Below are 12,254 nucleotides of genomic sequence, written 5' to 3'. Positions count from 1 at the left end.
TTTTGAAATATTGCTAAAAGCATCAATTAATTTGATATTATTGGAAAAGTATTTTTTTAATTACCTAATTAAACCATTATTTATTGATTTGGAAAATTAATAAAAAAAATTTAACTATCATTATTTATTGATTTAATAAATTAATGAAAAGTTTTAATTACCAATTAAACCATTATTTATTGATTTGCTTAATTAATACCAAATTTTAACTATCATTATTTATTGATTTAATAAATAGAAGTCTTAATTACTATTATTTGATTTGGTAAATTAATGGGAAGTCTTAATTACCATCAAACTCCAACACGTGGCGGAACGGTGTCCCTCGATTTATACCCGCTCATATTGAATCCCAGCCGTAGGTCATAAAACTTCCCTCCCTTGTTATATTAGATAATTTTCTTTACATGTATATTCGTTTAATTTGATATTTGAAAATCAAAATGGTTAGTTTACTATAACATATTCATGCTCAAAATCAAATGTTCGAGAACAAAATGAGAGACAATAATAGGTATATTGATATCAGATCTTTTTTTTCGATAAAAATCAGATAAATTAACATTATCAAAGAAAAAAGTATATCCGAAACATTTGTATTGTGTTTTCAAATTTGTGATACATAAATTGATGAAATTATCGATTATATCTGGGTGAACGTGTAGTGAAGTCCAATGTAAATTGATAAAGTGTGATCTCAGCTCTGCTTTTTTTTTAGCAAAGTATTTTCTGCAATATATGTTTACACTATTTTCGATACCAATTTCCAATATTCAGTTGAGATGGAGTTCTTCAATAATTTTTTTTTTTTTTTTTTTTTTTTTTTTTTTTTCCGATAATCTTCAATCATTTTTTTTTTACGGTTACCCCTTACTTTTTTTGAATATTTCAACAGTATTTGCCAAATACCACTAATAAATGTAGATTAGAGGGATGAAAAAGTAAATATATATTTAGATAAGAAACCACTAACCACACATTTTAGTATAACTAAAATACTTACCTAGCATTTGTGCGTTTGGAAGTGGAGAAAAGCTTCGGTCCTCAACACTTAGGACTAAAGTGCGTCCAAAGCGGTTCTGGACCGCAAATTTGTTTTTGCACATTAGTAGTTTCACAAAAAAAATCTTCAACAAATGAAAAAAACAAAACAAAAACCCCCAAGTGGCAACACACCCCCAAAAAACATAACAAAACTTAAAAATCCTAAATGCACAAGCGGTCCAAAAGAGAATCATCAATGTGTGATTCCCTGGATAGCCTCGTCCACTTTAAAAAACTTGAGTTCAAGTGCACAAATCTCTTTCTCACCATCAGAATCAACAGGTACCAAATCTTCAAGATCTCTCGATTTCCCATCTCAAGCCTATCAATCTCTTGTCCCCAAAACTTGTAGCATATTCTCATCTATATATGCGTTCATTATACCCTTTAACATGCTTATTTATTTTTTTTGACAAAATCATCACGACATCTTATTGACTCCGACACAATATGAAACCAAGACCAATATAATTGGAGAAAATGAGAATTAAAACTAATTAGATATTTTCTAAGTCAAATCTAATATACACCAAAAAACAAAATTCTAGTTTCATGGAAAAGCTCAACTCAAGATTTAATTTACTGCAATAACCCCAGCAGAATTGGCTTCCTAGCCTCAAAAACTCAAATTTCCTGATCTCGCAGGAGTCTAGTTGAGAGTTGATACAATTAAGAAGTCAATGTCAACTCGGCCTATGCTGAGACTTTAGGTACAGTCCTAGTCGGCACAACACATAAATCAAAACGAAAGGTTATCTTCTTCTATCTAATAAAAAGGCTTGGTGTGGGCCGTAGGGCCCCATCCAGCGGCTACAAATATTTCTCACAAGTTATGGCGCGACATGGCAAATCTAAAGTCTTATTGAATATGTGCAATTTAAAATATTAATTTGAAAGTAGTACTATATCATTGTTGATTTGGTCAACACTCGACAATGGATGTTTTGTGGCCTGGGCTTTTATTATTCGGTTGTTTGGGGTTCTTTTGGGCCTAATTTGAAACAGTGTCGTGGGAACATGCTATATACTAGTAGTTGATAATGAAGTAATAAGGACATTTATGTCTTGCAAAAAACATTTATGTCTCCACCAATCTTTAGCTGCTCCTGCCTTATATCTCTTGACTTTTGAAATTCAGTGTTTGCTTCGGCTCATTTACTTGTCGATTTTCCAAATTTTTAGTTTCTTCCTCAGCTTTCTTTTACTCCTTCTCCACTTTATTTGAGCAGTTAATGACCGCTATTGTAGGGGTGCAGATGGATAGCCGAATATCCGAATCCGATTCGTATTCGTATTCGAAAAATAGGATATTATCCGAAATTTTCGGATATCGGATTCGGATAAATTTTCACATCCGAACAGATTTGGATAATGGATACGGATCTTTGGTACTATCCGGCCGGATAATATCCGAATCCGATTTAATTAATATAAATATATTATTATATTAAAACTATAAAATATAAATACAAATTTAATTTAGTTTAGGGTTTTTTTTCTTTCTCTCAATTCTCAATTCTCAGAATCTCAGCGCCGCAACCCGCAACCACCACTCAAATTCTCAAATCTCAAAATCCCCTCAAAGTCTCAACGCACCACCAGCCACCACCGCTCCTCTTCTTCTTCCTCAAAGCACCACCACTCTTCAACACGCAAAGGTATGTCTTTACTACACTCGTCCCAAACACATCTTCTAGAACCATCAGTAAACGATTTTAAATCAGTGCTACTTGTATAAACGATTTTAAATCAGAGAACCACCAGTTTGTTAAACGATTTTAAATCAGAGAACCACCAGTTTGTTAAACGATTTTAAATCTCTTCCTTTCGTTTTTGTCAGCTTGTGAAGATCCTCTGTTTTTGCAACATTAAACACATACACGCCATTCAAATCTTGCAAATTTGTCTTTTCTCTTAAGCTGCTCAATACTTTCCCCTCGTCTCGTTTCAATTTGAATCCCAATTTGACTAGGACCGTCGTTGACAAGCCATTATCTGCCGTTCGATCCGTCTTCTCGCGGTATCGAGAGGCTGTGGGTCTGCAAATTGACGCATTCTGGAAGAGGAATGCATGCTTCTCTGGAGATTAATGTTTGGCATTGCTAATACTTTCGTTGGTCTCTCTGAAGGCATGGCTAAATATGGCTTTCTTCATTTCTTGCTCTCTCATCTGCCATTGTTGCCTTTGCTGTCAGTATACACCCTGTCTTTGTTTATATACTACTCTACATTTTACACTTTTAGATGACTAATAGTAGAGACCTGATTAAATTACATCAGCTCTCAATGCCTGTGATATCTATTCTATGCACATTTTGAGAACCATCTACAAGTCCGGTTGCTTTCGGGCATTGGGACTGCCAGTAATCTTATAAACTATACCTTTTAATATTTGCCATTCTTGTCTTGTGTTGTTATTAATGCATTTAACATATTGGTATGCCCTTAATGATTTAAACAAGTGTTTGTTATTGTGAAAGTCAACCCAATTACTCTCTGATATAGTTGTAAGAATGTGGCAAATGTGTAATAACAAACGTACAACAGTTAAACCATTTGATATTGACTCTATTTATTGTATTATCTAGGTGGAAATGGCTACCCCAACCCCAAGCAGTCTTTGCATCGGCTCCTTCACCTAGTGGTAGTAAAAGGAGTCACGCCTATCAACGAGCCTACGCCTATTGATGCCGATCATCGGCTGCCGCTAGTAGTATATCGTCGGATGAAGAAACGACTCTGCTGAAAAAGTTGATCCATGAAAGGTAAGCGTTCAAAAGTGTGGCTAGAGTTTGAAATTAAAAAATTAGGAGATGGAACCTCTAAAGCTTATTGTAAACATTGCAAAAGAGTTTTGATCCTAGTAGTAAGTTGGGTACTACGATTTGAGAAATCATTTGAAAGTTTGCAAGATAAAGAAACGTTCTACTTCGGTCAAAAGCTTTTGTGTAATTCATTTAAGCTAAAATGAAGCTCCAAAATTAGCAAGTTGGAAATATGACCCACGCACAAGTAGACTTGACTTTGCACGCATGGTTGCTAAGCATGATTACCATTTTCTTATGGTGAGCATGAATACTTTAGAGTTTTCATAAATGGTATTTGTCCTATGTTCAAATGGGTCTCAAGAACCCTTCGCTCGAGAGGATGTCATGCAACTTTACAATGAGTCAAGAACTGAGTTACAAGATTTTTTGATAAGTTGCCATCAAAAGTTAGTTTTATTAACCGGATATGTGGACCCCTGACTATCAAAATATTGGTTATTGTTGTGTTACTTGTCATTATATTGATGATGAGTGGGTGTTGCTTAAAAAAAAATCATTGCTTATCTTATTGTTCCTCCCACGCCACATAGTGGTGTTGTTCTTAGTGAGGTTATTAAGGCTCAAAGCGTTGGCATGGAATGTTGATAGAAAGTTATTTGCTATAACCGTTGATAATGCTTCTAACAATAATACTATGGTAGTGGAGCTCAAGGATTGGCTTAAGAGGAAAGGGTTTTATGTCTTGATGGTAGTTTGTTTCATATAAGATGTAGTGCCCATATTTTAAATCTTATTGTGCAAGATGGATTGAATGTGATTGCTCCTTTTATTGTTAAGATTCGAGAGAGTGCTAGGTATGGCAAGAATTCTCAGAGTAGGCATGAAAAGTTTTTGAATGCATTAGCTCAGACAAGGTTAACTGGGAAAGGGGTTTCTATGGATGTTCCTACAAGATGGAACTCTACTTATGACATGCTCTGTAGTGCCATCCGAGTGCGTAGAGCCTTTGAGCGTTTGGCAGAGTTAGCTTCCGACTATAAGCATTTACCTTCTCCTGAAGAGTGGGAAATGGGAACTAAAATTTGTGAGTGTTTGAAAGTTTTCAATGATGCTACACTTCATTTCTCCGGCGTCCAATACCCAACTGCAAATTTGCATTTTAAATATGTTTGTGATATTCATCATGATATTCTTGAGTGGTTAGACTCTGATTTTTATTATATCCGTGATATGGCAAAGGCTATGAAAGAAAATTTTGATAAATATTGGAGTGAATGTAATTTATTGATGAGTTTCTGTGTTATACTTGATCCTTGTTATAAGATGGAGTTTATTGAGTATGCCTTTACTATGATTTATGGTAAGGAGTCTACACAAGAAGAAGATGTGAAAAATTCTTTGAATGAGTTGTACACCATGTATGCAATGTCCGATTCTTCTATGGTTGATGTCGGATCATCTTCTAGTTTGTTGAATTCATTTTCTGGTGACCAAGGGAGTTCTAAGATGGATGAAGGTTTCCAAAATTTCACGAAACAACGTTCGGAAAGTTCAAAAGTTCCAAAAACAGAGTTGGAGAAGTATCTAGAAGAAGATTTATTCCCATTTGATGCTAATGGGAAAGGTTGTGACATATTGATTTGGTGGAAAAACAATGGTCCGAAGTTTCCTATATTAGCAAGGATGGCACGTGATCTTCTAGCAGTTCCTGTGTCGAGTGTTGCTTCAGAATCTGCATTTAGTTCCGGTGGTAGAATAATTACCGACTCTCGTTCATCATTGGGTGTTGATTCTGTGGAGGCGTTGGTATGTTTGAAGGATTGGTTGCCTAAACTTAATGGTAATTTCCTTCTCTTGAACTTTGTTTAAGAATATATATATATTCAAGAATTACATCATGTCTAACTTTATTTATATCTTAATTCATTTATGCATTAGTACCGATTGTTGGCTTGGATGCTTGACTTGTGATAGAACAACTTTTAGTCTCGACACTATGAAACAAGGTAAGAATAAGACTAGTAAGGTTAATTTATATCTTGTCTACTTTTTTAAGTAATTAGTGATACATATGTTTCTTTATGTTTTCGTGAAGTATTTAATTATTTATTTTCAAATATAATCTCTAAATGAGTTGGTTGTGATTTTACCTCTATGCAGGTGTTAATGTGTTAATTGATTGGAACCGTTTTGGATGCGAAAAGTGTTGTATGGGCAGGGACCAGATTTCTATGTTATGTAATAGAGATGATCTCTAGTTTGTAATAGATTTTTATGTTTGTAATAGGTTATGAGGGTATTTTCTTAAGTTAGAAGTATTTTCTTAATTAAGAGGTTGAATTGTTGAAGACTTGAAGTTTGTTTAACAGGAACTGCTATGTTAATGTTAAGGGTACTGCTGCAGTTAGAAGTTTGTTTAAGTTAGAAGTTTGTTTAACAGGAACCCTAATGTTAATTTAGTGTTTAATAGGTTGATTTTGATGAATAAGGTACTGCTGCAGTTTTTAATAGGTTAATTTAGAACATGATTCGGACTGTACCAGGTGATAAGCCCATCACGAAATCACGAAAGCCCAAAAGCCCATGTTTAGTGATCGGATCGGATATTATCCGATATCCGATTCGGATATCGGATATCGGATTCGGATATTATTTTACACATCCGGTCGGATTCGGATTCGGATTCGGATGTTAGTAATAAATTTCGGATTCGGATTCGGATGTAGGCATATCCGAATCCGAAACTATCCGTCTGCAGCCCTACGCTATTGTGAGGAGGAGGATTTATGTAGAAGATTATTTCTATATTATGGGGTTGTATTTTTAGTAGTTTCTTGATAAGCAATAATTGTATTCCTATTTATTGAGGAGCTCTAGAGATGAGCGACCATGAATAAGATATCTCTCCCGTGTTTGTGTTATTTTTCTCTACAATCTCATAGAATTTCAAATGGTAGTATTAGTCGCGTTAAACGCATCAACCTATTCATTGACATTCGCTTCTAATAACATTTGATGACCTTTCCCACTCCATCGGGTTGAATCTTCATTGCAACAGAAGACAACGACGATGCTAAACACGAGAGAAACCAATGACACAAGCAGGTACGGAGCCAGGACCCCCCCAAAAAAAATAAAAGTATGCAATTTATTTTATTTTATTTTTTGTCAGAAGGTCTAAACAATAAATATCAACAAAAGTATGGATTTATTTCAATTCACAAAATTATAGTACGTTGACTACTAAGAATTGAATATGGACTGACGAAGTTAACTATTTAAGCACTTAAGTCATTAATTAATACTACTATGTCAAGTCTATAACAATTCAACAAATTGTTAACTTCTTATAATGCTATAAGTCTATATAACCCTATTATCATGGGGAGAAAATTATAAAAGATTAACATTGAAATTAAAAAAAATTATCTTATTTTGTTTTGTTTTTTGTTTTTTTAAGTAAAATTTTATTAATAATGATAATGAGTTTTATAAATAATTAGGACAAGCGTGCAACAAGTTGCGCCTTAAGTCCTTTATGAATTTGTTTTTTGTTTTTTGTTTTGGGTTGAAGTCTTATGCTTGTTTAAGAATTGAGAGTGAAAGAAAGTAGAGGTGATTAGAATTATATAAATTGACCGGTTGGGTTTTGGGTCTTTGACTATTTGTTTTATTCTAATTATACTCATCAAACATTCACAGACTGTCTCTATTTAATAGTTTTGGACTCAAAATAAATGATAAATGATAATTTTGTAAGAGGAAAAAGAGAAAAAAAAAAACATTGGTTTATTGGAATGTTTTTTATTAGTTTTTTTTTTCATACTATTTTTTTGTTTGTTAATTATATTCTCACCATAGTTATAAAAATTTTAGGGGTGTGGTAGTGGAAATTTGCTAAAAAAATTAGAGGAAGGTGCGGGTCTTTATTTTCTCATTGGTTTTATTAGGACATTATTTTACCAGCAAATATGACGGGGAACAAATTCGTCCATGCGCGTGAGTACTAGTGGGCCCTCGTTTTACCTTAATTATCTCATTTAACATAATTTTAGGGTAATCTTGGATATACCCAACAAAACACTCCCGTACCCCAACTTTAAAATAAATAAATAAAATAATTTTAGACACATTTAGCTTTCTAAATTACCCTTCATTTTTATTAGGCGTACCCAAGATATTTATTGACTAGTTGTAGAAAAAAAAAACATCTTTTTCTCCAATAACCTCTTATTCTTTTATCTCATCAATAATCAAAAGGGATGGAAGTCTGGAATAGTTTGGAATAATGCTTTAAACATCAATATCAATAATCAATAATCAAAAGTGGTAATAGTTTGCGGTGGAAGTCTGGAACACAACACATGCACCATTCGATTCCAATATCGTAAAGAGTTGAAAAAAAAACAAAAAACAAACAAACAAACTAACTAACTATGGTAAAGGCCTACCACAATTGCATTCTGGATATCAGTAAAGCAATAAGATAGATCATTATTTTCAATAAATAAGTATAAAAAAATAAGACAATTAAATTTGATAGATCCAAAGATACATCAATGCACAAACCAAATCACAGTTCACTTTGCCTGCCAAACACCACTTTCTTGTCTCAGTTTGTTTCTTGACATTATTCTCTAATTTAGCCATTTCATGAGCAAAAACAGGACTTGAATACATTTGTCGCAGGTCTCATCCGTACACTCCCTTTTGGCAAGTCAGTAAATGGCGCAGCAAACCAAGTGTTTTCTCTACTATCACAGATGTCCTTCATTTGACAATACATCACCTAAGTGTGTTAGCTATCAACAGAGACAAAACAAGAGGTTACCTAGCAACTGAAAGAACCTGCATACACTCTTTAGTTATTAAAAGGAAATAACAAAGAAGCAACTCTAAAGCCTAGACCCTGAACAGCCTAGCAAGAACGCTAAGCCCAAAACTCAATACACTGAAAGAAAATGCAAACTTTATACAACACTTCCAGTCAAGTATGCCCTATCCTTTTGATGTCTGCAGTCACCACCTTCGGTATTTTGAGATGGTATGGTTTGGTTGGTAATGTTGGAAGCTTTGAGGAGAGGAGCAGCATACATCAGGAATAGATGGGTTTATGAAGAAGAAGAATGAGAAAAAATACTCACTCCAAACAGACGGTACCAAAAACAGGATTTGTTTTGTTTTTTTTTTTTTTTTTTTTTGTTTTTTTGCCCCTGTTGGAAATACCCCTAATAATTTTGGGAGATATTGTTGGATTGAGGTGGTTATTGGGGTATGGAAAAAACTTAAATTAGTTATGGGGTACGGGAGTGTTTTGTTGGGTATGTCCAAGATCACCCTAATTTTATTGTTATTCGTTTTTTATGATTTAAAGGAGCAACTTGAAGAAACATCTGGTAGTAATAAGAATTGTAATAATTAAGTTCGAAGCATTTTAACATTCTACTTAAAGCATTTTAATAATCTGTTCTGTTATTTCAATGAGCATTTAGTATTAGGTTTGGTATTATTATATCTTTGTGTATGAAAAACAAGAATTTTCTTTATTTCTGTACGCTTGAGCTCTCTCAAATGTTTGCCAATGAAAATGCACAGGCTAAATTCCAATATCATAACAAAGTAATAGAATTCAACAATCCTGGCTGAGGTGATCACAATCTTTTTATCTCATTAGTTTGAGCACTTAAAATATGACTCATAGCCAACTTCAGAAGCTAGATTTCATCTCTGAGAGTGATGATTTTTGGAGCAGGGTAAGATGGGTCAATAGGGTGATCACAAGCAGCTCCAGATTGCCTAAAAACTGTCACTTTTCTACTTGCCATTGAGGCGGCACCCTGAAGATAGATGTTTGCCAAAAAATCATATATCAGCTATACTTGAAGCAGTTTAAGAAAGTGAAAGTTCCTTGTAAATCAAAGAAGTGAACTAAAAACTTGCCTGAAGAACACGCAAAAACATTCCACTTTGGGTCATAGCTCCTGAACATGAACAAGTCATGAGCAGCCCACCTCTCTCTTCGTTACTGGGATAGCTAATGAATTTAAGTTTCTATACATTCCGGACGCACCCTGTAGGTCCAACAAACGAAACATGGAATTGTCACTCAGCAATAAGTATGATGTTGGTAATAAGTTCCTGTAAGAGAGATATGTAATGAATATCAAGTCATGAACAATCAGCCCACTCTGAAATCTTTTTTTTTTTCGCTAACCTACCCACTCTGAAATCAAGCTACACTGGTTAATAATAGCATCATATAAAAAGAAAGTGACACAAACGACATTTTTTTAAACCAAATAGCACACAATAAAATGTTCTGAATACATAAAGATACCTTTCTCCGAGGTGCCAGTTTTGGAGGGTTCAAAATCACAAAATCCCATGATTCTTGCCTAGAAACGGCCTCTTTCATAAACTTAGTTGCATCTTTTCTCAAAAAGGATATTCTCTCTGGATCTAGGTTGTTTAGACTTCAGAGCGATATTTTCCTTTGCAAGCTCCAAAGCAGGCAATGAACTGTCGATGTCTGACAAGACATTTAGAGATAATTAGTCAAGCACATAAGAGAGAAGGACATACCTATTACCTTGGAGAAAGTTTTCAAGTTACGAACAGGACTTCTCTATTAGCTGTCTTTTGGATCAGTTTTACATGTCTACTAGGCAGATAATTTTCAAAATAAGATAGCCTCTTAATATTTCAACTCCATAATTTGTTGTGATACCAGAAGCTGTTGATTTTTCATTGTGAATTACATTCAACTAGATGAATGCTATCTTTCCGATTTTGAGTTAGTCGTCCCTCTGTTCTGAGAATTTTCATCCTATTCATATCTGTCTACAATTCTACATTCGAGTAAACAATGATAACCCGCCACATTGAAGAAATATGAAAACATGGAAGAACCAAAACTCAGCAATCTGTTACCAATGTCATTTGCAGCACCGCCACTTGCTAAAATTTAGAGCAAAACCGCCACTGTAGCAGCACATGTCAAGGACATTCTGACTCTGCGCAATTGAGGATATAAACTGACGGTTATCTCTCTGGCGAAAGAATGGGACAATGCTTAGATTCATGTCATGACACGAGTTGTTACCAAAAGTCAGGGGAGCCTAAAGATTACAAACGTCTAGAAATTTGCAACTGATAATTATGTAAGAGGATTCCTACCTTTACTGTTTCTAGAGACAGAGACAAATGGGAGCCATCAAGGTCTGACAACTCTAATCCTTCTTCCTTTAGAATGTCAATTGACGGTCTCCATTTCACATGATTGATGCCATCGATTCAACTGATGCATGAAGTTATTAGAGCATTTGCAATGCAGGGAAAAAATGGGGGTTTGTGATTTTTTTCACCGGGTTGGGACCAAAAACGCTGTGCAATGCTGGGGTGAAAAACCCGGTGACTATTTTCCCTAGTTCAAAACAAGGTAAAACTTTCCACCGAGATAGTGACTGACTTGTTAACTTTGGACGGGATGTTGGATTCCGTCTGGATTACAAAACTCACCAAACGGAATCCAACATCCTATCCGGAGTCCTAACGGCTAGTTTACCAACGGTCAGAAAGTCAGAACGGTCAAAATAAAAATTTTTGGTATATATACAACATTTGTTTCATTTCAACTCACACTTCCAACAATCATATATCATATTTCTTCTTCTTTAAAATTAGTTCTTAAAAAAAACAAAATATCAAATGGCATCAACTCAAACATTTCAAGCAAGTGGTAGCACTCAACCAAAAGCGAAAACTCACTTTAGCATGTCCGATGATCAAGCTCTATGTATTGCTTGGATAAAAATTAGTGGAGACTCCATTGTTGGTGCTTTCCAAAATGCAAAAGGATTTTAGAATCGTGTAACAAACGAGTTCAATCAAGCACGTGGGTCGGATAGGTCTTCCGATTCAATTAGCGATAGGTGGAAATATATTTCAAAAATGATGAACAAGTTTGTTGCAATTGTGAATGCGGTGGAGGCTCGACATGCAAGTGGTACAACAATACAAAGCCGGATAATTACAACGTTGTCAATTTGGAATTTATTGATTATCTTAGTCTTAGTCTAATTATTTCCGTCTTAGTCTAATTATCTTAGTGTATTTATTATTTCCATTTTAGTCTTAGTCTAATTATTATCTTAGTCTAATTATTATTTTAGTTTAATTATTTTAGTCTTAGTGATTATTTTAGTCTAATTACCACCATTTTATTTTTTTAGTTGTCTGAAGCAAGGATGACGTACCAACTACAAGAAAAATCGGCTTTTTCACTTGATCATTGTTACGTTGTACTCAAGGATAATCCAAAGTGGAGTAACATTTTTTAGGCAAGGTCAAGCCGCCCCACAAAGGGAAAAGGTCGCAAAAATGATGGTGAAGATTCAACTTATAATTCACCAAGTGTTGGTGGAGTTGAATTGGAGGGTTCTC

The 12,254-nt window shown here is 34.5% G+C and overlaps 1 long non-coding RNA gene across 1 annotated transcript; it reads right to left on the bottom strand.

The window, feature by feature from the left end:
- Positions 1-8,484: 8,484 nt before the first annotated feature.
- Positions 8,485-10,860, bottom strand: LOC147479713 (uncharacterized). The gene is made up of 3 exons (XR_015204848.1): positions 10,743-10,860; positions 10,150-10,341; positions 8,485-9,950 (listed from the first exon to the last, which is right to left on the bottom strand). It is a non-coding gene; the product is annotated as an uncharacterized LOC147479713 (long non-coding RNA).
- Between the last annotated feature and the right edge of the window lie 1,394 nt (positions 10,861-12,254).

Source organism: Coptis chinensis, chromosome 8 (assembly GCF_015680905.1).
Source record: "Coptis chinensis isolate HL-2020 chromosome 8, ASM1568090v1, whole genome shotgun sequence".
Taxonomy (NCBI): domain Eukaryota; kingdom Viridiplantae; phylum Streptophyta; class Magnoliopsida; order Ranunculales; family Ranunculaceae; genus Coptis; species Coptis chinensis.
Note: the sequence above shows the minus strand (reverse complement) of the source record. Positions and strands in the feature narration are given on the sequence as shown.